The sequence below is a fragment of the Eubalaena glacialis genome, chromosome 1 (assembly GCF_028564815.1).
Source record: "Eubalaena glacialis isolate mEubGla1 chromosome 1, mEubGla1.1.hap2.+ XY, whole genome shotgun sequence".
Lineage (NCBI taxonomy): Eukaryota > Metazoa > Chordata > Mammalia > Artiodactyla > Balaenidae > Eubalaena > Eubalaena glacialis.
In genome coordinates this window covers 109,083,172-109,110,269 of record NC_083716.1, presented here as the reverse complement: position 1 = coordinate 109,110,269, position 27,098 = coordinate 109,083,172, and the positions used below count along the sequence as shown (strand labels likewise).

Below are 27,098 nucleotides of genomic sequence, written 5' to 3'. Positions count from 1 at the left end.
ACATTTAAAAAATTATAAAGGTAGAAAATGGCTATCTATATACCTATCATCTACCTTAACGACTATATTTGTAAGTTACACATGTGACCAAAACAAATGAATAAGAATGGGTGCATTTTTTAAATGTGAAAAAATATGTAAACTGAAATTGGCTTACAATTCTACTCTCAAATTGGAGAAGTCTTGTCTCAAATGGGGTCCCTGCATGAATTCTCAGTTGTTTTCAAGAGTACTTGCCTTGAAAATGGTCCCCTTCGTTGCTCATTTTGGGAAATATTGATGCATACCACAGATGGTACAGGAACCCAAGGGAGAAACAAGAGCTGACTGGCAGAGCTGGTCACTCCTCTACCACCCCCTATTGTTGTTATTGCAAGCATCATCCCCACTCTACACCAGACGGGATCATGGAGAAACTAAGCTATTCTTCATTTTGTGCAAATCCATTCTATGCACATCAAGATTTATAAGCCATCATATGGGAGGTAATGACTCTTTTTACCAAACTATCCAATAACATTTTGGGTTGCATATCTAGGTACAGAGAATGCTGGTTAGGCTGATCCCATTGCAAGGCACAGACATGAGCTCTAGTTCTGACAGTTTATGCTGAGAGGCCGGAAGCAGCAAAGACCCTTCTTGGTGGCTGCAAAACCAGACTTCACACAGGCCTGGGGCACTGACCATGGCCATTCAGATGTAACCACAAACCCTGGAGGCCCCATGATTTTGCCACACTTCAAAAACAGGCACTCTCTCGTTCCTCTCTTCTGTTTTTCCCATTATTTCTTTGCTTTCTATTCTTCCTTCTTGTACTGCATACAGAATTCCCTGATAAATGATTTACTTTGTCCAGCTAACCGCAATCCAACATGGTGTTGTTGGATTTGTCAGAGTTCTCAATCAGACCCCAGGGAAGGCTGCACTTCTAGAGCGTCACTTATCCAATACAGTAGCCAGTAACCACACGTGGCTATTTAAAAGTATATTTATTAAAAGTAAAAAAAACCCCACAAACCTAGTCCCTCAGTTGCACTACCCACATTTCAGGCGCTCAGTAAGCATCTGTGGTTTGTGGTAGCCTGTTGAATGCAGGTGCAGAACATCCCATCATGGTCAGAAGTGATACTGGACAGCACTGCTCTGGAGGCTGGCCTTTGGCAGGCACGGATCTGGGTGGAGTCAGTCAAAGGTGTAGCAAAGGGTCTCAGGACAGGGGGCACAGAAATGTTTGCACATGGACTTGCATCTAACCTCTGTAGACAGTGGCCAGAGCTTGGAGGCTAGCATGCACATAAAGTTGGGTCTGGCACACAAGTCCTGTTTCCCTGCAGTGGAGAACAAGGCTAGAGAAACCCTGGACGCAGTGCTGGCCAGCATTCCCAGACTGCATTCTCAACGCCCTCTGGCAGTCAGCCGCATTCTTTGTGCTGCAATTTTTCTCATCCATAAATGACAAGATTTTTTAATTTCTCAGCCAGCTTCTAGCACAGTGTGGAATCCAGTGACTTATTCAGTGAGAGAAGCAGAATGCTAGTTTTCTGATAACTAGGCTAATACTTTGGTCACTAGAGGCCTCACTAAGGGAAAAAGAATGTGCTCACTGGCAAGTTCTAATGAGAAAGAAAATACTGTGGTCCCTTCGTCAATAATTTTCCAAGTGACTCCTTCTAAATACATTAAAAATATATATATGTTATTGATTGTTCTTAAGAGGCTTCCTTTTTTCTTTAATGTTTTATATTTCAAAAGTATTATGTTCTTTTTATACAAAATTCAAATAATATGAAGGATATAAAGTGAAGAATCATACACGCCTCCCTCTCCCCATGCTAATACAAATGGGCTCAACTGTGCTCACATTACATGCACCAGCGGCGTCTCTTGGGTTTGACCCTGGCAAATGTCTGTACTACACTTGCAGACCCCTCCTCCTGTCTGTGGCAGTGCTTTTGAAGTACATGTACCCTGATTTATTCAACCAGGTCTCCTATGGGTGGAGATTTAAAATCCTTCCAGTTTTCACTATTAAAACTTATATTGACACAAATACAGTTGCTAATTTACCTTTGTGTACTTTTGTGAGTCTGCAAGATCTCGTCTTAGAAGTAGAATTGCTGGGTCAGAAGGCATACACATTTTAAGTTTCGGCAGCGATTGTCAAATTATCCTCCCCTAAAATCTTGTCAATTGACATGTCTGCAAAAATGTAATGAACGTGGCTGTTTCCCCAACCTTACCTTCCTCAAACTTTTCAGACCTTGCTAGGTAACTTTTTTTTCTTGAATTTGCAAATTTTTAACGATCATTGAGGTTGAGAATTTATCATATGCCTCTAGCCAAATGTATTTCTTCTTCTCTGAGATAACATTCATATCCTTTGTCATTTTTCCACTGAGTGTTTTTTTATCCCTTTCTTTGAAAACGTTTTTTGCATATAAGAACAAAGGTGATCATCATTTTTATGGGCTAAGAAGCCTCAAGGTTAGTGGGTGTGGACAATTAAGAATTGATGAAAATTTATATGCTCTGACCCATTTTTGCCACTTACCTGAATTTATTCCCCCAAACCCCTAAAAGTTCAGTAGAAGGCAAGAGCTATGTGTCCAATAATATTTAGTTTAAAAAAATGGAAACAACCAACCCTTAAAAATGAAAACTATATGCAACATGGAGAATGCTTCTGATATAATATTTAATGAAATAAAGCCATATGCAAACTATCTGCATGATAACAACAACCATGGAAAAATATGCATGCAAATAGCCTCATTTAAGTGGCTTCTTCCTGGAAGGGAATATGGAAAACTGAAAATAGTGGTGTGTAAGAGAGGTAAAATTGCAGGAGACTCTTCTAATGAAAAACCCTAAACCAAACAAATCAAGAGATAAAGTGTAGGGAGGTGGAGAGGGTGGAAGCAGGGGCCTCAGAGTGAAGGAGCTCACTATGTGCTATCTGATGGACTGGCCTGTGCGAGACTTGCAAAAGACCACGCCCTGCCACACATACACACACCCTGCATTTCCCAGCATCAGTCACTGGCCTATAACTCGTCATGTTTGTCATGGCTATCTATGTTTTAATTCTATTTTTCTTAACACTTTTCTCTGATTTGACTTTGAATCTAATCATTCTTTCTATAATAGTAATATTTTGCTAGTTATATTTTCTTTTTCTTATATTTGGATTTTATTTTATTTTTTTATATAGCAGGTTCTTATTAGTTATCAATTTTATACGTATTAGTATATATGTGTCAATCCCAATCTCCCAATTCATCACACCACCTCCACCCCCCCTGCCACTTTCCCCCCTTGGTGTCCATATGTTTGTTCTCTACATCTGTGTCTCTATTTCTGCCCTGCAAACCGGTTCATCTGTACTATTTTTCTAGATTCCACATATATGCATTAGTATACGATATTTGTTTTTCTCTTTCTGACTTACTTCACTCTGTATGACAGTCTCTAGGTCCATCCACGTCTCTACAAATGATCCAATTTCATTCCTTTTTATGGCTGAGTAATAATCCATTGTATATATGTGCCGCATCTTCTTTATCCATTCATCTGTCGATGGACATTTAGGTTGCTTCCATGTCCTGGCTATTGTAAATAGTGCTGCAATGAACACTGGGGTGCACGACTCTTTTCGAATTATGGTTTTCTCTGGGTATATGCCCAGTAGTGGGATTGCTAGGCTAGTTATAATTTCTTAATGCATATAAAAATTAATACTGGGACTTCCCTGGTGGCACAGTGGTTAAGAATCCGCCTGCCAATGCAGGGGACACGGGTTCGAGCCCTTGTCTGGGAAGATCCCACATGCTGCGGAGCAACTAAGCCTGCACACTGCAACTGCTGAGCCTATGCTCTAGAGCCCACGAGCCACAACTACTGAGCCCATACACCACAACTACTGAAGCCTGCGTGTCCGGAGCCCGTGCTCCACAACAAGAGAAGCCACCGCAATGAGCAGCCTGCGCGCCGCAGCTAGAGAAAGCCTGCGAGCAGCAACGAAGACCCAACGCAGCCAAAAATAAATAAATTAATTAAAAAAAATTAATACCAAGCTATTAACATAACATACTTTGCATCAAAGTCTCCATAATCAACTCATCACCTCCAGGATCACACACATCACAGGCCAGGGAACACAGGAGACTAGAGGAACTACATTTTTGCTTGGAACATTGGTTCTGTTTAATAAACTAAGTTTAGATAGGACTCTAATCAGCAGAGGTACTTCGGGGACACAACCTCTTTGTGGCTTTGCCTCTGAGCCCTGTGTTGGGTCAGCAAGGCTGCAAATGGCCAGCAGCTGCACTGAGCAAGTGCTGGGCCTCCAGCTCTGGCATGGCTCTCAGCAACAGACACCAGCCAGAAAACCAAGGGGTTAGAGATGACAGGCTAGCAAGAATTTATTCACAAGAATGAAAAAGATTGTTTCTTTCCTTATAAAGACTCTTACCCCAAATTAAGTGTTAAGATAAATATTCTTTGGAATTAACCTCCTGGATCAAAACACCAACTCTGGGAGAACTCTTAGAAGCAAATAGCACAGATGCTAGGTGACAGTCTCAGCATCCAAATTTGGCCGCAGCTGCCCCAGCATCCAGCGCACATCTGCTTTATACTTAGAAAAAGTAAGAAACTACTACTAAAAGTGGGGATACTAGTCCTGTCTTATATTTCTATATTATCTGGTCCCTCTGTTTTCCTCTATAAAGTTGGTGGATATAGGGAAAGCCAGGGATATGTTAGCCTGGAGAACACATCATTATAAAAGGGCTCTGCTCTAAACAAATGTCATTCAGTAGATTTTACTTATTACTTTTACCTTTTTTATTTGTTTGTTTGCATTAGCACACACTGTTTCATTGACAACCTTTTATTTTATTTTTTTTCAGTGATGTTAAAAAACATCATAGGGTGAGGAAGACGGGGATATGGTAAAGCTAGCTAACATTGTAGAAATAGTGAGCACAAGCTCCTGACCTTCTGTCCACAACAGCTGCAGCAGCTGGTTCCACAACACAGTAAAGGGTGTCTGTGGGGATGACGCACCTCACACACAGGTCTGAGATTCCCAGCAGGCAAAGCTCTATCTTATTGCTACTGAGATCTGTGGAAGTGGATTTTTACCACTTCCTTTTGTGATTTTGGCCAGTGCTGAAAAACTCTCACTACCGGAAGCTTTTCATATTGGGCTTCGTACCTGGTCTTATTTTCCATCGTAGCTTGAGGTTGAGTGTCCAGTGTTCCTCAAGTTGAGGTAAGAAGTTGGAGGCCTAGACGACATACTGTCAGTCTGTAAGGGAGTGTCCATGGGAGAGCATGACACCTGGATTCTCACACCTGCTCTCTTGCCCAGGTGGACTGCCCAGGGGAGCAGTTTCATCAGTTACCACCATGCTTATGTGGGTCACAGTGCCTTTGCAGAACCCTGAATATCATGTCTTCCAACAAAGGAGGGCAACATGGCTTAGTAAGGGAGGCTCCCAGTGGAAATATAACAGATAGATCACCATGTTGGCTCATGTGGCACCCACAGCTGAATGAGGACTCCCCCAAGCCTTTTCATGTAAGCCGCTCCTGATCCACATGCCTCCACTGTATTCTGCACTTCTTTTCTCTCCTTAGCTGTTTGTGTTTTACAGGAAAAAGAGCACATGATCATGTAAAGAAATGGTACCTGGTAAAACTATACAAATACTTAAAAACACACACACAAAAGTGTGTGCAGTACAAAGAATCTCCCTCCTAGTTCAGACCCCAAACTGAGGCCCTCTCTCTAGCAAGCTTTTCATCTATCCATTCAGAAATATTCAAGTATGTACAAGTAGTGTGTGTAACCCTCTTTTTTAAACAACTGGAACATTCTATGCTCATTGTTTTATATGTGAAATGTGACCTTTGCACTAACCAGGATGAGTCAGGTTTTCTTTGTGCACCCAAGGGACTTGAAGGCGGGATCCCAGACGTGGGTTGTGAATGGTGGCTTGTGAGTGCTCGGAGAGCAGTGATGGCGATAAGGACCCAGCTTTATTCAGGAGCATGCAGGCCTAGCGTCTGTTTGACTTTTTGACTGAGACATTAGATAGACCAGGAGTATGCTGTAGACCAGTGTTTCCTCATGTAGGATGTTGCTTTAGTTTCTTGTTGCTGCTGTAACAAACTACCACAAACTTAGTAGTTAAAAACAGCACAAATTATCTTATAGTTCTGTAGGTCAGGAGTGCGACATTGATCTCACTAGGCTAAATCAAGGTGTTAGCAGGGCTGTATTCCCTTCTGGAGGCTCCAGAGGGCCATTTCCTTGCCTTTTCCGGCTTTGAGGTCCTTTTCTCCATTTCTCCATCTTCAAAGCCAGCAGCACTGCATCTTCAGATCTCTCTTTCTGACCTTGCTTCCATCCTCACATCTCCTTCTCTGACTCTGACCTTCTGCCTCCTTCTTCCACATTTGAGGACCTTTGTGATTCCATTGGGCCCACCTAGATAATTTCCTCTTTGCTGTATAAACTAACATATTCACAGGTTCCAGGGTTCAGATAGGGACATCTTAGGGGGGGTCATTAATTTGCTTACTACAGATGTCAATTGCTATCACATGAAAAAGAGGAATGAGGTTTTCTGTTAAAAAGTTGTATTTTCAAATAAACACAAGAGCCTTTGATATGCTAAGGTACCCTGCATCTTTCCAAAAGAGTTCTCCAAAGTGATGGGGTCTTGTGTCACACCAACACCTGCCCTCCACACCTGCCTGAAACCCAGGAGGCCACCTGCATGCCACAGGCAAGGGCTTCCTGGCCAGGAGACCCGTGAGACGCAGCCCTGGGGCAGCTTCTCCCACCCAGTGCCGCAGGTCACCGGGGTCCCCGCCCACCGGCCCTGCCCGTCAGGCGACCCAGGCTGCAACAGCCTCCCGTGCAGACCTGCAGCCTGTGCAACGCCCTGTGAGAAGCTCTCGCCATCCGCGTTTTCCAGTGCACGCCCGGTCGCCTTGCGCCGACAGGAGACTCCATGCGAGCCCCCAGAGCTGCTCAGCGAAGCTCGCTCCCGCGGAGGCAGAGGTACTTTCTGAACAGCGGCTGTTCATCCGCTAGGTACGTAAGACTTCCATATTGCCAAACCGACTCCCTGAAAGAGACTTCAGGTAACGGGGGAGTGGTTGTAAGGACAGCAGGCCCATCAACCCAGGGACCCGGCGGTGGAGGGGCCCGTTGAGGGGGCGGGGTCTGCGGGGCGGGGCCTCCGGGCCCCCCGAGCCGGGCTGGCGAGAGCCGGATGGGCATGTAGTCTGCGCTCTCAGGGTCAGTGGTGAGGCTCCGTGGGTTGGCCTGGTCGCCTGGCCCCTGGCCCCGGTCGCCCCTGCCCCTTGCTACCTAAGGGGACATGGTCCAGGCCCGCCTGGTGCCCGCCCTGCAGCCCTTGCCCTCCTGCGCCCACAGGAGCCCCTCTCCCAGTTCTCCGCCTACTTTCCCGGCAGCCCTTCATCAGTCTCTTCTCTGTGTTGCTCCTCTGCCAGCCCCGTAAAAAGTTTATTTCGTATCAATTCCAGGGGCTTCCAAAGGTTATTTTCCATTCTCCACAGTAAGAAAGGGTTTTCGGATCTCAGTCCATTACCTTCCCCCCCTCCCCGTCCCCCCAACACACACACACACACACACACACTGTAAATCAAAAGTTCCTGAGAACAATTCTTCCCCTTAACTGGAGAAGTACTTTAACGTTTTTTTTTTTTTTTTTTTTTTAAAACATCTTTATTGAAGTATAATTGCTTTACAATGGTGTGCTAGCTTCTGCTTTACAACAAAGTGAATCAGTTACACATATACATATGTTGCCATATCTCTTCCCTCTTGCATCTCCCTCCCTCCCACCCTCCCTATCCCACCCCTCTAGGTGGTCACAAAGCACCGAGCTGATCTCCCTGTGCTATGCGGCTGCTTCCCACTAGTTATCTATTTTACATTTGGTAGTGTATATATGTCCATGACACTCTCTCACCCTGTCACATCTCACCCCTCCCCCTCCCCATATCCTCAAGTCCATTCTCTAGTAGGTCTGTGTCTTTATTCCCATCTTGCCACTAGGTTCTTCATGACCTCTTTTTTTTTTTTTTTTTTTTCCCTTAGATTCCATATATATGTGTTAGCATACTGTATTTGTTTTTCTCTTTCTGACTTACTTCACTCTGTATGACAGACTCTAACTCCATCCACCTCATTACAAACACCTCCATTTCATTTCTTTTTATGGCTGAGTAATATTCCATTGTATATATGTGCCACATCTTCTTTATCCATTCATCCGATGATGGACACCTAGGTTGCTTCCATGTCCTGGCTATTGTAAACAGAGCTGCAATGAATATTTTGGTACATGACTCTTTCTGAATTATGGTTTTCTCAGGGTATATGCCCAGTAGTGGGATTGCTGGGTCATATGGTAGTTCTATTTTTAGTTTTTTAAGGAACCTCCATACTGTTCTCCATAGTGGCTGTATCAATTTACATTCCCACCAACAGTGCAAGAGGGTTCCCTTTTCTCCACACCCTCTCCAGCATTTATTGTTTCTAGATTTTTTGATGATGGCCATTCTGACCGGTGTGAGATGATACCTCATTGTAGTTTTGATTTGCATTTCTCTAATGATTAATGATGTTGAGCATTCTTTCATGTGTCTGTTGGCAATCTGTATCTCTTCTTTGGAGAAATGTCTATTTAGGTCTTCTGCCCATTTTTGGATTGGGTTGTTTGTTTTTTTGTTATTGAGCTGCATGAGCTGCTTGTAAATCTTGGAGATTAATCCTTTGTCCGTTGCTTCATTTGCAAATATTTTCTCCCATTCTGAGGGTTGTCTTTTGGTCTTGTTTATGGTTTCCTTTGCTGTGCAAAAGCTTTTAAGTTTCATTAGGTCCCATTTGTTTATTTGTGTTTTTATTTCCATTTCTCTAGGAGGTGGGTCAAAAAGGATCTTGCTGTGACTTATGTCATACAGTGTTCTGCCTATGTTTTCCTCTAAGAGTTTGATAGTGTCTGGCCTTACACTTAGGTCTTTAATCCATTTTGAGTTTATTTTTGTGTATGGTGTTAGGGAGTGTTCTAATTTCATACTTTTACATGTACCTGTCCAATTTTCCCAGCACCACTTATTGAAGAGGCTGTCTTTTCTCCACTGTATATGCTTGCCTCCTTTATCAAAGATAAGGTGACCATATGTGCGTGGGCTTATCTCTGGGCTTTCTATCCTGTTCCATTGATCTATATTTCTGTTTTTGTGCCAGTACCAAACTGTCTTGATTACTGTAGCTTTGTAATATAGTCTGAAGTCAGGGAGCCTGATTCCTCCAGCTCCATTTTTCGTTCTCAAGATTGCTTTGGCTATTCGGGGTCTTTTGTGTTTCCATACAAATTGTGAAATTTTTTGTTCTAGTTCTGTGAAAAATGCCAGTGGTAGTTTGATAGGGATTGCATTGAATCTGTAGATTGCTTTGGGTAGCAGAGTCATTTTCACAATGTTTATTCTTCCAATCCAAGAACATGGTATATCTCTCCATCTATTTGTATCATCTTTAATTTCTTTCATCAGTGTCCTATAATTTTCTGCATACAGGTCTTTTGTCTCCTTAGGTAGGTTTATTCCTAGGTATTTTATTCTTTTTGTTGCAATGGTAAACGGGAGTGTTTTCTTAATTTCACTTTCAGATTTTTCATCATTAGTATACAGGAATGCAAGAGATTTCTGTGCATTAATTTTGTATCCTGCTACTTTACCAAATTCATTGATTAGCTCTAGTAGTTTTCTGGTAGCATCTTTTGGATTCTCTATGTATAGTATCATGTCATCTGCAAACAGTGACAGCTTTACTTCTTCTTTTCCGATTTGGATTCCTTTTATTTCTTTTTCGTCTCTGATTGCTGTGGCTAACACTTCCAAAACTATGTTGAATAATAGTGGTGAGAGTGGGCAACCTTGTCTTGTTCCTGATCTTAGTGGAAATGGTTTCAGTTTTTCACCATTGAGGACAATGTTGGCTGTGGGTTTGTCATATACGGCCTTTATTATGTTGAGGAAAGTTCCCTCTATGCCTACTTTCTGCAGGACTTTTATCATAAATGGGTGTTGAATTTTGTTGAAAGCTTTCTCTGCATCTATAGAGATGATCATATGGTTTTTCTCCTTCAATTTGTTAATATGATGTATCACGTTGATTGATTTGCGTATATTGAAGAATCCTTGCATTCCTGGAATAAACCCCACTTGATCATGGTGTATGATCCTTTTAATGTGCTGTTGGATTCTGTTTGCTAGTATTTTGTTGAGGATTTTTGCATCTATGTTCATCAGTGATATTGGCCTGTAGTTTTCTTTCTTTGTGACATCTTTGCCTGGTTTTGGTATCAGGGTGATGGTGGCCTCGTAGAATGAGTTGGGGAGTGTTCCTCCCTCTGCAATATTTTGGAAGAGTTTGAGAAGGATAGGTGTTAGCTCTTCTCTAAGTGTTTGATAGAATTCGCCTGTGAAGCCATCTGGTCCTGGGCTTTTGTGTGTTGGAAGATTTTTAATCACAGTTTCAATTTCAGTGCTTGTGATTGGTCTGTTCATATTTTCTATTTCTTCCTGGTTCAGTCTCGGCAGGTTGTGCATTTCTAAGAATCTGTCCATTTCTTCCAGGTTGTCCATTTTATTGGCATAGAGTTGCTTGTAGTAATCTCTTATGATCGTTTGTATTTCTGCAGTGTCAGTGGTTACTTCTCCTTTTTCATTTCTAATTCTATTAATTTGAGTCTTCTCCTTTTTTCTCTTGATGAGTCTGGCTAATGGTTTATCAATTTTGTTTATCTTCTCAAAGAACCAGCTTTTAGTTTCATTGATTTTTGCTATTGTTTCCTTCATTTCTTTTTCATTTATTTCTGATCTGATCTTTATGATTTCTTTCCTTCTGCTAGCTTTGGGGTTTTTTTGTTCTTCTTTCTCTAATTGCTTTAGGTGCAAGGTTAGGTTGTTTATTCGAGATGTTTCCTGTTTCTTGATGTAGGCTTGTATTGCTATAAACTTCCCTCTTAGAACTGCTTTTGCTGCATCCCATAGGTTTTGGATCGTCGTGTCTCCATTGTCATTTGTTTCTAGGTATTTTTTGATTTCCCCTTTGATTTCTTCAGTGATCACTTCGTTATTAAGTAGTGTATTGTGTAGCCTCCATGTGTTTGTATTTTTTACAGATCTTTTCCTGTAATTGATATCTAGTCTCATAGCGTTGTGGTCGGAAAAGATACTTGATACGATTTCAATTTTTTAAAATTTACCAAGGCTTGATTTGTGACCCAAGATATGATCTATCCTGGAGAATGTTCCATGAGCACTTGAGAAAAATGTGTATTCTGTTGTTTTTGTGTGGAATGTCCTATAAATATCAATTAAGTCCATCTTGTTTAATGTATCATTTAAAGCTTGTGTTTCCTTATTTATTTTCATTTTGGATGATCTGTTCATTGGTGAAAGTGGGGTGTTAAAGTCCCCTACTATGACTGTGTTACTGTCGATTTCCCCTTTTATGGCTGTTAGTATTTGCCTTATGTATTGAGGTGCTCCTATGTTGGGTGCATAAATATTTACAATTGTTATACCTTCCTCTTGGATCGATCCCTTGATCATTATATAGTGTCCGTCTTTGTCTCTTGTAATTGTCTTTATTTTAAAGTCTATTTTGTCTGATATGAGAATTGCTACTCCAGCTTTCTTTTGATTTCCATTTGCATGGAATATCTTTTTCCATCCCCTCACTTTCAGTCTGTATGTGTCTCTAGGTCTGAAGTGGGTCTCTTGTAGACAGCATATATATGGGTCTTGTTTTTGTATCCATTCAGCCAGTCTGTGTCTTTTGGTGGGAGCATTTAATCCATTTACATTTAAGGTAATTATCGATATGTATGTTCCTATTCCCATTTTCTTAAATGTTTTGGGTTTGTTTTTGTAGGTGTTTTCCTTCTCTTGTGTTTCTTGCCTAGAGAAGTTCCTTTAGCATTTGTTGTAAAGCTGGTTTGGTGGTGCTGAACTCTCTCAGCTTTTGCTTGTCTGTAAAGGTTTTAATTTCTCCATCAAATCTGAATGAGATCCTTGCTGGGTAGAGTAATCTTGGTTGTAGGTTTTTCTCCTTCATCACTTTAAGTATATCCTGCCACTCCCTTCTGGCTTGCAGCGTTTCTGCTGAAAGATCAGCTGTTAACCTTATGGGGATGCCCTTGTGTGTTATCTGTTGTTTTTCCCTTGCTGCTTTTAATATGTTTTCTTTATATTTAATTTTTGATAGTTTGATTAATATGTGTCTTGGTGTGTTTCTCCTTGGATTTATCCTGTATGGGACTCTCTGTGCTTCCAGGACTTGATTAACTATTTCCTTTCCCATATTAGGGAAGTTTTCAACTATAATCTCTTCAAATATTTTCTCAGTCCCTTTCTTTTTCTCTTCTTCTTCTGGGACCCCTATAATTCGAATGTTGGTGCGTTTAATGTTGTCCCAGAGGTCTCTGAGACTGTCCTCAGTTCTTTTCATTCTTTTTTCTTTATTCTGCTCTGCAGTAGTTATTTCCACCATTTTATCTTCCAGGTCACTTATCCGTTCTTCTGCCTCAGTTATTCTGCTATTGATCCCATCTAGAGTATTTTTAATTTCATTTATTGTGCTTGTCATCGTTTCTTGGTTCCTCTTTAGTTCTTCTACGTCCTTGTTAAATGTTTCTTGCATTTTGTCTATTCTATTTCCAAGACTTTGGATCATCCTTACTATCATTATTCTGAATTCTTTTTCAGGTAGACTACCTATTTCCTCTTCATTTGTTAGGTCTGGTGTGTTTTGACCCTGCTCCTTCATCTGCTGTGTGTTTTTCTGTCTTCTCATTTTGCTTATCTTACTGTGTTTGGGGTCTCCTTTTCACAGGCTGCAGGTTCGTAGTTCCCGTTGTTTTTGGTATCTGTCCCCAGTGGCTAAGGTTGGTTCAGTGGGTTGTGTAGGTTTCCTGGTGGAGGGAACTAGTGCCTGTGTTCTGGTGGATGAGGCTGGATGTTGTCTTTCTGGTGGGTTCGTCCACGTCTGGTGGTGTGTTTTGGGGTGTCTGTGGCCTTATTATGATTTTAGGCAGCCTCTCTGTTAATGGATGGGGCTGTGTTCCTCTCTTGCTAGTTGTTTGGCATAGGGTGTCCAGCACTGTAGCTTGCTGGTCGTTGAGTGAAGCTGGGTCTTGATGTTGAGATGGAGATCTGTGAGAGATTTTCGCCGTTTGGTATTACGTGGAGCTGGGAGGTCTCTTGTGGACCAGTGTCCTGAAGTTGGCTCTCCCACCTCAGAGGCACAGCCCTGATGCCTGGCTGGAGCACCAAGAGCCTTTCATCCACACGGCTCAGAATAAAAGGGAGAAAAAATGGAAAGAAAGAAAAAAAGAGGATAAAATAAAATAAAATAAAGCAATTATAATAAAAAATAAGAAAAAAAATTATTAAGAGTAAATTTATTAAGAAAAAAAAATTTTTTTAAATTTTTTAAAAATAGATTTATTAATTTTTTATACTAAAAATAAGAAAAAAATTATTTAGAAAAAATTTATTAAGAAAAATTTTTAATTTTTTAAAATAAAAAATATGAAAAAACTTATTAAAAATTTTTTTTTAAAAATAGAAAATAAGGAAAAAATTATTAAGAAAACATTTATTAGGGAAAAAAAAATTTTTAAGCCAAAAAAAAAAAAAAAAAAAAACGGACGGACCTAACCCTAGGACTAACGGTGAGAGCAAAGCTATACAGACAAAATCTCACCCAGAAGCATACACATCTACACTCACAAAAAAAAGGAAAAGGGGAAAAGTTAATATATCCTGCTCCCAAAGTCCATCTCCTAAATTTGGGATGATTCGTTGTCTATTCAGGTATTCAACAGATGCAGGCACATCAAGTTGTTTGTGGAGCTTTAATCCGCTGCTTCTGAGGCTGCTGGGAGAGATTTCCCTTTCTCTTCTTTGTTCGTACAGCTCCCGGGGTTCAGCTTTGGATTTGGACCCGCCTCTGCATGTAGGTCCCCTGAGGACGTCTGTTCCCCGCCCAGACAGAACGGGGTTAAAGGAGCAGCTGATTCGGGGGCTCTGGCTTAGTCAGGCCGGGGGGAGGGAGCGGTACGGAGGAGGCGGGGCGAGCCTGCGGCGGCAGAAGCCGGCGTGACGTTGCAGCAGCCTGAGGCGCGCCGTGCGCTCTCCCGGGGAAGTTGTCCCCGGATCACGGGAGCCTGGCGGTGGCGGGCTGCACAGGCTCCCGGGAGGGGCGGTGTGGAGAGTGACCTGTGCTCGCCCACAGGCTGTTTGGTGGCGGCAGCAGCAGCCTTAGCGTCTCATGCCCGTCTCTGGGGTCCGCGCTGATAGCCGCGGCTCGCGCCCGTCTCTGGAGTTCGTTTAAGTGGCGCTCTGAATCCCCTCTCCTTGCACGCCGCGAAACAAAGAGGCAAGAAAAAGTCTCCTGCCTCTTCGGCAGCTGCAGACTTTTTCTCGTGCACCCTCCCGGCTAGTTGTGGTGCGCTAGACCCTTCAGGCTGTGTTCACGCAGCCAACCCCAGTCCTCTCCCTGGGATCCGACCGAAGCCCGCGCCTCAGCTCCCAGCCCCCGCCCGCCCCGGCGGGTGAGCAGACAAGCCTCTCGGGCTGGTGAGTGCTGCTCGGCGCCGAGCCTCTGTGCGGGAATCTCTCCGTTTTTCCCTCTGCGTCCCTGTTGCTGTGGGATCCGCGCTGATAGCCGCGGCTCGCGCCCGTCTCTGGAGCTCGTTTAGGCGGCGCTCTGAATCCCCTCTCCTTGCGCGCCGCGAAACAAAGAGGCAAGAAAAATTCTCTTGCCTCTTTGGCAGCTGCAGTCTTTTTCCCGGACTCCCTCCCGGCTAGCACCGAAGCCCGAGCCCCAGCTCCCAGGCCCCGCCCGCCCCGGCGGCTGAGCAGACAAGCCTCTCGGGCTGGTGAGTGCTGGTCGGCACCGCTCCTCTGTGCGGGAATCTCCGCTTTGCCCTCCGCACCAATGTGGCTGCGCTCTCCTCCGTGGCTCCGAAGCTTCCCCCCTCTGCTACCCGCAGTCTCTGCCCACGAAGGGGCTTCCTAGTGTGTGGAAGCCTTTCCTCCTTCACAGCTCCCTCCCACTGGTGCAGGTCCCGTCCCTATTCTTTTGTCTCTGTTATTTCTTTTTTCTTTTGCCCTACCCAAGTACGTGGGGATTTTCTTGCCTTTTGGGAGGTCTGACGTCTTCTGCCAGCGTTCAGTGGGTGTTCTGTAGGAGCAGTTCCACGTGTAGATGTATTTCTCATGTATCTGTGGGGAGGAAGGTGATCTCCGCGTCTTACTCTTCCGCCATCTTGCCCCTCCCTCCAACGTTTTTTTTTAGGCTGGTCACATCCCAATAACTTGATTTCACAGTTCGCAGAGGTGAGTCCAGCAGTTTGGGAAGCACATAAGTCCTGGGCTATGTGCTCACCACTTGGCCGCGCTGAGATGTCTGCACCAAGTGCTGTTCAGAAGAGAGCGTGTCCTGCGCTTCTAGCACAGCCAGCCTTCCATCAGGGCCAGGCTCTGTCGCTGCCTCCATGTGTATATCTGTTATCATGCTTGGTTCTTGCAGCTCTTGTGGTGAGGATATTTCCTCCCCCATTTTTCAGATTAAGAAATCGAGTCTCAGGTGTATAAAGTGCCTTACTCAGGATCATGAAGTTACTTGGTGATGAAGCCAAATGGCCCAGAAATGCCAGCATCCTCTGCTCTGAGTGCCCTATGGGATTAGAAGGACAGGATCCAGAGCAGCACTACCCAACTAAAAACAGAATTCAACCCACGTTTTTATATATTCTAGTATCCACATTAAAAAAGCAAAAAGAAGGATCTGGGATTGCTTTTAATAATATATTTTATGTAACCCAATGTATCAAAAACATTATAATTTAAACATGTAATCAACATAAACACTTACTAATTATACAGTTTACTTATTTTTAGTACTAAGTCTTCAAAATTTGGTGAGAATTTTACACTTACAGCACATCTCAATGCCTCATGTGGGTGGTGGCTGCCACCCTGGATGCTGTGGCTCCAGAGCCACACTTTCTGGGCTTGCTCCTGATTGTGTGTTGTCAGGCACGTTACTAACATCTCAATGTCTCCAATCTTCTTTTCTAGAAAATGGAGACAAAGTACCAATTTCATAGGGTTGCGGTGAAGATAAAATGGGAGAACCGACACAAGGAAGTAAGGCCCACGAATGGCCCATCAGAGCTTCACAATTTCTAAGGCTATTTGCGTGATTGTTGGATTCAGGAAGATTTTGGAGTCAGATTGACTTAGGTTCAACCGCCACTCAACAGCTCCCCCAGTTGCCTGTTTTTAAACTGGTCACTTCCTCAAGCCTGACTCCTCATCTACAGCCTCTAAACCTTGGGCAGTGAGCAGCTGGTCTTCTGTCCTTCCTCTCCCAGTCTCCTCCCTGGTCCTCTTAGATTTTCAGTTAAGTCAGCCCCTGAACACGTCCTGACTCAGAATCACGGATTTGCCAGATTGGAAATGACGTTTGTTCTGCACTACCTCACAGAGGATTGCCTTCTGATGGAAGGGAGCCACCGGGAAGAGGGGCAGACATTGCTTAGCAAGGAGATGCATGTTACAATGATCTAGAGAGGTTTAAAAAACACCCACAGGAAGGGGCACTTCAGACCAATTAATCAGGACCTCTGGGAGTGGGACCAGTGCCACACATGGGATGCCAACGTGTGTGGCCATTCTCAGAAAGGCATGGAACATATTTTTACTTAGAAAGTGCTAGATGATGACTAGTCAGGAGACTTTGTCTCCTTATCTCTGTTCTCATGGCTTCCAAAGTTCTGACAATGTGGTCTACCATCAGAACATCAGGTGAGAATTGAGAGGTTTGGGATTTCTAATACCCTGTCTGGTATTTTCATCATAAGTGTCTTTGCTGTAGATATCTTTGCCACAAACATTTCTGCCAAATAACAAATAAGGCAATTTCACCTTAAAAGTTAAAGTAGCAGTAAATAAAATGTGTGTAGATCCATGGCAATACTGCACAAATAACTGATTTTATTCTGTGGGTTGTACCTTAGCACTTGTCTTCCAAGTCTTTTGTTCATAGCGTTTTATACATATATATTTTTTATTTGTTGTCTTCTCATTTGTCATCACACTTTTTTCTTTATCACTAAAATGTCTTCCTTCCTTAAGAGAGACATCAGTTTCCAAACACTAGGATGCATGTTTATGCATCCTGAGCTCTGTGTTGCATCATGAAATCTTCTACAGTGTTTGTTCTTTGCATATTGTCACATGTCCATTGATAGACATTCCAAAGTTCTATGGGGAATGTGGGTTCAACCCTGTGCCTTCAAGATCCTTGGCCTCTTTCTCCTCCAGTGTAGTGTGTTTCAAAATAAACCAACCCTTGGGGCAGATCATTGTCATCTTTCAGCTTGATAAAGCCACTTATAACATCATTAACTGGAAGAAATGCTAATGGATTTCAACCCGTTGAAACTAAACTATCAACCAGTTATTTTATCTTTCATGGCAAAATTGCCTTATGGCCAATTAGTTATGAGGCAGAAATGTTTGCAGCAAAATGCTTTGTGTGAAAGTACCTAGAACCCTCTAATACGGTTCTGGTCAGCTGTGTTAGAATTTGTCTACTTTTTTCATATTAAAAAACTGAAGTCCAGCTAAATTTAGTAACTTACCTAAAAGAAAACTTAACTTTACATTAGTGTGATTTTATTACAAATCATTAAATTACAAATATACAAACATTACAAATCATTAAATAAAATCATTCTATTGATTTTATTTGTAATGCCCAAGCTAGACTCTCCATCCTCCTGGAAGCTTCCTGTTATACAGGGTGAAGGGGTTCTCAAGTCCATGGTGTTCACCTAATGCCCTGCATCATAAGAAGGCCTGACATTTTTGTAGCACTTCACAATTTACAAAGCAAATCTTCCACAGGCTTTTTGCAGCTGAAGATCTTATTAAGTCCAGTCACAGAGATATGAAGTGTGCTGTCAATGTAACCAGCAAGGCCATCTGAAAGCCTTGGGTGAACTGTTGTTCAGGAAGCTTGTTGAGCTCTGACACCCCCTGGCCTGTTCACCTCCTCACCTCAGTTTCCTCATCTGTAAAATGAAGGCTCTAATGATTATTGTTGGGGAAGTAAATTCCTACCAAAACAGAGTGCTCTCTGCAAAACAGAGAAGAAAGCAAGCAGTTTTACTAGTGAATAAGCATATCAGAGTACAGTGCACTGCAGGTTATCTGTGAAGAGAGATAGCAAAGGCAGATATGCTACCCACTTATACAGCCAAGCTGCCACAGCTGTTCTATGACACCCTATTTTTAACCATGACATACATAAACTCTCATGGTTAACACACCTCACCTTCCCATAGAGGACTTGACTAAACTCACTTGGAAATCAAGGAACAACTTGGTCTAGTTAATCGCCTTTATCCAAGGGGATAATAAATCTCTGTTACAATCTTCCCTGCTAGCAGATGGTTACAGCTCCAAGAAAGGAACTTAGGTTAAACTCTACAGTGACAAGAGAGTGAGGTGTCACCTTCTCAGGTGTTTACATTTCAAAAGGGATGAACCCCAGTCAACTGCAAAATATTTCTGGGTTATCAAACTGGCAAATGGCTTATCCTTACAAAAATTTATACACATACCAAAAGATTAGAGAAAAGATTCACAATCACTAAGCTTCTCCCAGAAATGGTCTAGGAAAGGTGGGGGAAAGGTCTCCTTCCCTCTTAACAACAGGAATAATTCATTTAAAAATGTATCCTTACAGTATTAAACAAGATAATATGTGTGAAGCATCTAGCCCATAGAAAAAGCTCCATAACAAAAAAAATATTCAGAAAGCATGTGCTGAAATAATTTTCCTTGTATTTATGTTCATTATACAGGATTTTTTGGATGTTGAGGAAAACCACTGTCTGATCACACAGGCCCTCCACCTGGAACATTTGGGACAGAAACACTAGCCTTTTTTATCCTTTGAATGTCTCTGTCTTTGTTTAGTGACTGGTGAGTCTGGGCCAGGAAGGAAGTGTGGCAGGGAGGGGGAGACAAACTCTGCAGTCCCCACCAGGCACATGACCCAGGAGGCCTGGTGCAGGTGGTGGCCACATTTTCCCTCCACATCTGCCCATCCCCTGTCGGCTGAGCTCCAGTCCCTCTGCATCCTGTCCTGTGGAGACGTCAGCCCTGGAGAGGGGAGGAGAGAGGGAAGGAGAGAGGAGGGGGAGGTTGGGAACTGGTTGTGACTAATGTGCCAAGGGTATCCTATGTCTAGGATTTTTCTCATCTTGTTTAATCTTCCTAGAAATTCTGAGAGGTGAATATCATCACCCATGGGTAGATAAGATGAAACATGAGCCATTCAAGGACCAGTCAGGATTCCACAACTAGGAAGGAACCAACTACGTTAACCCGAGAGGCAGACTCTCCCTCCACATCTAGAGGCTTCCCTGAGAACTGACCCAAGGCCTTGGGTCTCAGATGAAGATCTTAACGTTACTTCAGACTCTTCTAGGAATTTTGCTAAACCCTTCAGTTTAGTAAATACCCATTTTGGACATACAGAGCATGTTCCATCTTCAGATTGTTGATGAAAATTCAATTAACTATTAAGAAGAAAAAAGAGAATTTTATTTGAGCCAAACTAAGGATTATAACATGGGAAGCAGATCCTCAGAAAGCTCTGAGAACTGTTCTGCCTGTTAGAAGTCAGAGGCATAGTCATACACATTTTTTGTTTTGTTTTGTTTTTTGTTTATTTTTTGTTTATTTTTTGTTTTTTGTGTATCTTTTTTTTTAACATCTTTATTGGAGTATAATTGCTTTACAATGGTTTAGTTTCTGCTTTATAACAAAGTGAATCAGTCATGCATATACATATGTTCCCATATCTCTTCCCTCTTGCATCTCCCTCCCTCCCACCCTCCCTATCCCACCCCTCTAGGTGGTCACAAAATACAGAGCTGATCTCCCTGTGCTAGGGTCATACACATTTTTGAGACAAAGGATGATATATCAAAATGGCATACTGATATTTTACATAAAGCTCACCAAGGATACATAGTGCATGTAAACACATACAAAGTGAGCAGCAAGTCATCATGACCCTTTACAGAGTTGGGAAAGAACACCATTCTTTTTTTTTTTTTAAGAGGGTATTAAATCATTTTTTGATTACACATGATAATAGATGATAAACAAGCTTCATTCCCATCTGTAACTTTATCTGGTACCATAATTCAATTTAGATATATTGCATAAGAGTCCCAACAATCATATTAATAACCAAAAAACTCCATGACTTTGCTTGGGTGACCATTTTAACGGTGAACTCCAGGTCACAACACAGTAACTGTCAGTTCAACTACACCAGGGTTTTTGAAAACAGTGGTTTCTCCACCCAAGCACGTTGTAAATAGATTTCAAATGGAACCTGGCATCACCCTGAAGGAATTCTAACTTCACACTCTTGGAGTAGTTTACCAAAATGGCTTCAGAGTAGACTAACTTTACACAGCACATTTTAAAAAAAGACATTTATTCAGCATCATGATCAGACTATTACATTCAGCAATCAACAGCTTGGGTGCAAAAAAAAAAAAAAAAAAAAAAACTACACTAAAACCCTTTGTTGGAATGCTTTACACTTTCCACAGAACAGAAACTAAAATAACCTGTTATACAATTAGTCACAAATACAGTCCTTGAGGTTTTTTTTACCCATACAAATGAGTATTGTCTAAAACATGTCTTCTTTGTATCAGCTAGGCCCTACCACCACTGTGCTTGGCTGAGTTCACAAATCTGTTGCAACCTGTGGCTTCCCTGTCACTTCTCTGGCTCTCCTCTCCTGCTAAGCTTTGTTTCCTGGCAGTAATTAAAACCTTCTGCCACTTCCATAGCTACTGCTGCTGCTGGAACTGCAATAGCCACCTTGGTTTCGTGGTTTGGCATAGTATTGGCCTCCACCACCATAGGGGCCAGAACCTCTGCCTCCAAAGTTTCCTCCTTTCATGGGTCCAAAATTTGAAGATTGATTGTTGTAATTGCCAAAATCATTGTAGCTTCTGCCACCTCCAAAATTGCTTCCACTACCACCACCAAAGCCGCCTCCACCTCCTCCGTTGTTATAGCTGTCATAGTTTCTGCTCCTTCCATAGCCACTGCCCTGGTCTCCATAACCTTGTCCACCACTTCCATAGCCTCTGTTTCCTCCAGAGTAACCAGGGCCACCTCCTCTACAACCACCATCATTACCAAATCCATTATAGCCATCCCCACTGCCACCATATCCACCACCATCACAGCTGCCACCAAAGCCACCTTGACCACCGAAGTCTCCTTCACAACCAAAGTTGTCATTCCCACCAAAATCAACTCAGTGACCACCACCAAAGTTTCCAGAACCACTTCGGCCTCTTTGGCTGGATGAAGCACTAGCCACCTCTAGCTTTGAAAGGGCTTTCCTTACTTCACAGTTATGGCCATTCACTGTGTGATATTTCTGAATGACAATCTTGTCTATAGAGTCATGGTCATCAAAAGTTACAAAAGCAAAGCCTCTCTTTTTGCCACTGCCTTGGTCTGTCATGATTTCAATCACTTCAATTTTTCCCAAATGTTCAAAATAATCTCTTAGGTGATATTCTTCAGTGTCTTCTTTAATGCCACCAGCAAAAATCTTTTTCACTGTTAAGTGGGCACCAGGTCTTTGAGAATCTTCTCTTGAGACGGCTCTCTTTGGTTCCACAACTCTTCCATCCACCTTGTGTGGCCTTGCATTCATGGCTGCATCTACCTCCTTCACAATGGCATATGTGACAAACCCAAAGCCTCTGGAGCATTTGGTGTTTGGATCCCTCATTACCACACAGTCTATGAGCATTCCCCTTTGCTCAAAATGGCTCTTCAGACTCTCATTGGTTGTTCCAAAGCTCAAATCTCTGACAAAGAGCTTCCACAGCTGTTGGGACTCTTTGGGAGACTCTGAATTAGACATGACAGCAGTAGAGGGGGGAGACTTTAACGATGCTTACTTGGTGGCGTCCACGGGCAGAAAGCAGAACACTATTCCTTTAAGAAGTAACATTGCTAGCATCAGAAGAAAAAAGAAAAAAAATTGATCTTTACAGTTGAGCAGGCACTCCCATCTTTGAGGAACTCTAGTTAATGTGTAAGGCAGACACACACTGCACATTAGGGAGGAAGGGAGGAGGCCCAAAGAAACAGAGAGAGAGAATTTTATGTTTTAATTTTTTCTTGTCCTGCTTTAAAACATAAATTTTATTTCATCATCTTCCCCCTTTTGGTCATTAATCTTTCAATAGAAAGCATTAGGTGAGCAAATAATTTTGTCCCCTGATGCCAGGGTAGTTGCTTACCTGCCCTGGATCCATCATGTCCCTCGATGCCAGTCTTAACAGCCCCAGTTCTTTCTTTCTTTTTAGGGGGTTAGTCTAGTAGAATGCTTGGCAAGGACTGAAAGTCAATTCTAGGTTGTCCAATAGGACTTATGCCAATTTTATCCCATATGTGCATTGTGCATGCCCATTACTTTTTATAGAACTATAGATATGATCAATAGTTTCAAGTCATTTAGACATTATTATTTTAGTTGGAGTTTTGAATATACGTTGAGAGGCACAAGAGATTGATTCTATAAATGATATAGAACACAATCAATATAGCCAACAACAATAACAGAGTCAGAAGCAGAGATTTAAACTGCAAATCCCCAGAACTGAACCATTTACCAAAGATTTCATTTAGACTAGAAAGGGGACCTTTCAATGCAGAAATTTGATTTTGTATGTGAGTCATTAGATGGTTATATTAGAGAACTCATCTGATATAAAAGCACAACATTGTCTGGATTATAGCATGTTTCCCCCTGCAAAGTAGTTTTAAAAATCAAGAACCGTTTGGTTTTGCAACATCATTTTCTCATCATAGAAACTTCAGAATTGAGTAGATTAATTGAATGTGGTAACATGGAGGTATATGTTGATGGGGAAACATTTTATAGATTATGGGAACATCTGAAAAGTCAGTGAAAAGACTTATGAGGGACTTATATTGGCCTTGTATTGACCAAGGAATGTGATGACAAATCTGACAGTCAGTAAAATTGCCCCCAATAAGTATACTTTGAAAACTAAAGAGTTTTCTTTTCATTTTAAACATTGGGGCAAATACATAGCTAGAAATAAAACAATAACTTTTTTTTTTGACTTATAAACAGAAATTTACTTCTCACAGTTCTGAAGTCTGGAAGCCCAAAGTCAAGGCACCAACAGATTCTGCGTCTGGTGAGAGCCCACTTCCAGATTGCAGACTGCTGATTTGCTGTGTCCTCACATGGTGGAACGGGTGAGGGAGCTCTCTGGGGTCTCTTTATAAAGGCACTAATCCCATTCGTGAGGGCTCCACCCTCATGACCTAATCACCTCCCACAGGCCCACCTCCTAAAACCATCATATTGGGGATTAGGTTGCAACATATGAATCTGGGGGATGCAAACATTCAGACCAGTAGTGAGTGTAAATCACCAAGTGGAGAATGTGAGGTGAGAAAGAAAGAGAGAGAGTGGTAACCAGAGATGAAGCAAAGCCCAAGGAGCTGGAGCGTGTTCACACCTGTGAGGGGACAGTGAGAGAGGGAGAAGGACATGCAAACATGGGAAGGAGGGTGAAGCCCGAAGACATGGGTCTCCAAGGAGACAGTGACCTTTGTGGCATAGGTCAGTTTTCTTTTTCATTTTTCTTTTGTATATACTTAAAGTGTGCAAATTGGTGATGTGATATATATACACATTGTGAAATAGTCACTACAATCAAGCTTATGAACACATCCATCCCCTCACAAGGTTACTGTGTGTGTGTGTGTGTGTGTGTGTGTGTGTGGTAAGAACACTTAGGGTCTACCCTCTGCAAATTTCAAGTATACTGCACACTGTTGTAACCTATAGTCACCATGCTTTACATTAGATCTCCAGAACCCATTCATCCTACATAACTGAAACTCGATACCCTTGACTGGAATCTTCCATTTCCCCTACCCCAGTCCCTGGTGACCACCACTCTACTCTCTGCTTCTATGAGTTCAGCTTTTTTAGATTCCACATATAAGTGAAATCATACAGTATTTGTCTTTCTGTGTCTGGCTTATTTCACTTAGTATTGAGATAATGTCCTCCAGGTCTACCCATGTTGTTGCAAATAACAAGGTTTCTTTCTTTTTTAGGCAGAATAATATTCCCTTGTACATATGGACTGCATTTTCTTTATCCATTCATCTTTCAGTGGACACTTGGGTTGCTACCCTATGTTGGCTATTATGAATACCACTGCAATCAACACGGGAGTGCAGGTATCTCTTCGAGATCCAGATCAATTCTTTTGGATAAACACTCAGATGTGAGATGGCTGGATAATATAGTGGTTCTATTTAAAAAATTTTAAGGAACCTCCATACTGTTTCCCACTGTGGCTGCATCAGTTTACAAATCCCACCAACGGTGCTCAAGGGTTCCAATTTCTCCACATCTTTGACAACACGTGTTGTCTTTTGATATTTTAATAAACTATCCTAACAGGTGTGAGGTGATATCTCATTGTGTTTTTTTAAAAAATTAATTAATTAGTTAATTAATTAATTTTTAACATCTTTATTGGAGTATAGGTGGGGACATACACATATGTCCCCATATCTCTTCCCTCTTGCGTCTCCCTCCCTCCCACACTCCCTATCCCACCCCTCTAGGTGGTCAAAAACCACCGAGCTGATCTCCCTGTGCTATGCGGCTGCTTCCCACTAGCTATCTATTTTACATTTGGTAGTGTATATATGTCCATGCGACTCTCTCATTTTGTCCCAGCTTAACCTTCCCCCTCCCCGTCTCCTCAAGTCCATTCTCTAGTAGGTCTGCGTCTTTATTCTCGTCTTGCCCCTAGGTTCTTCATGACCATTTTTTTTTTTAGATTCCATATATATGTCTTAGCATACGGTATTTGTTTTTCTCTTTCTGACTTACTTCACTCTGTACGACAGATTTTATGTCCATCCACCTCACTACGAAAAACTCAATTTTGTTTCTTTTTATGGCTGAGTAATATTCCATTGTATATATGTGCCACATCTTCTTTATCCATTCATCTGCTGATGGACACTTAGGCTGCTTCCATGTCCTGGTTATTGTAAATAGAGCTGCAATGAACATTGTGGTACATGACCCTTTTTGAATTATGGTTTTCTCAGGGTATATGCCCAGTAGTGGGATTGCTGGGTCATATGGTAGTTCTGTTTTTAGCTTTTTAAGGAACGTCCATACTGTTCTCCATGGTGGCTGTATCAGATTACATTCCCATCAACAGTGCAAGAGGGTTCCCTTTTCTCCACACCCTCTCCAGCATTTATTGTTTCTAGATTTTTGATGATGGCCATTCTGACCAGTGTGAGATGATATCTCATTGTAGTTTTGATTTGCATTTCTCTAATGATTAATGATGTTGAGCATTCTTTCATATGTTTGTTGGCACTCTGTATATCTTCTTTGGAGAAACGTCTATTTAGGTCTGCCCATTTTTGGATTAGGTTGTTTGTTTTTTTGATATTGAGCTGCATGAGCAGCTTGTAAATTTTGGAGATTAATCCTTTGTCAGTTGCTTCATTTGCAAATATTTTCTCCCATTCTGAGGGTTGTCTTCTCATCTTGTTTATGATTTCTTGGCTGTGCAAAACTTTTAAGTTTCATTAGGTCCCATTTGTTTATTTTTGTTTTATTTCAATTTCTCTAGAATGTGGGTCAAAAAGGATCTTGCTGTGATTTATGTCATGGAGTGTTCTGCCTATGTTTTCCTCTAAGAATTTGATAGTGTCTGGCCTTATATTTAGGTCTTTAATCCATTTTGAGTTTATTTTTGTGTATGGTGTTAGGGAGTGTTCTAATTTCATTCTTTTACATGTAGCTATCCAGTTTTACCAGCAACAATTACTGAAGAGGCTGTCTTTTCTCCACTGTATATTCTTGCCTCCTTTATCAAAAATAAGGTGACCATATGTGCGTGGGTTTACCTCTGGGCTTTCTAACCTTTTCCATTGATCTATATTTCTGTTTTTGTGCCAGTACCATACTGTCTTGATTACTGTAGCTTTGTAGTATAGTCTGAAGTCCGGGAGCCTGATTCCTCCATCTCTGTTTTTCTTTCTCAAGATTGCTTTGGCTCTTCAGGGTCTTTTGTGTTTCCACACAAATTGTGAAATTTTTTGTTCTAGTTCTGTGAAAAGTGCCATTGGTAGTTTGATAGGGATTGCATTGAATCTGTAGATTGCTTTGGGTAGTAGAGTCATTTTCACAATGTTGATTCTTCCAATCCAAGAACATGGTGTATCTCTCCATCTATTTGTATTATCTTTAATTTCTTTCATCAGTGTCTTATAGTTTTCTGCATACAGGTCTTTTGTCTCCTTAGGTAGGTTTGTTCCTACATATTTTATTCTTTTTGTTGCAATGGTAAATGGGAGTGTTTTCTTAATTTCACTTTCAGATTTTTCATCATTATTGTATAGGAATGCAAGAGATTTCTGTGCATTAATTTTGTATCCTGGTACTTTACCAAATTCATTGATTAGCTCTAGTAGTTTTCTGTTAGCATCTTTAGGATTCTCTATGTATAGTATCAGGTCATCTGCAAACAGTGACAGTTTTACTTCTTCTTTTCCAGTTTGGATTCCTTCCTTTTATTTCTTTTTCTTCTCTGATTGCCGTGGCTAACACTTCCAAAACTATGTTGAATAATAGTGGTGAGAGTGGGCAACTTTGTCTTGTTCCTGATCTTAGTGGAAATGGTTTCAGGTTTTCACCATTGAGGACAATGTTGGCTGTGGGTTTGTCTTTTATGGCCTTTATTATGTTGAGGAAAGTTCCCTCTATGCCTACTTTCTGGAAGGTTTTTATCATAAATCGGTGTTGAATTTTGTCGAAAGCTTTC

At 41.8% G+C, this 27,098-nt stretch overlaps 1 pseudogene; it reads right to left on the bottom strand.

Moving 5' to 3' along the window:
* Positions 1–20,941: 20,941 nt before the first annotated feature.
* LOC133096991 (heterogeneous nuclear ribonucleoprotein A1-like) lies at positions 20,942–22,108 on the bottom strand (annotated as a pseudogene).
* Positions 22,109–27,098: the final 4,990 nt, after the last annotated feature.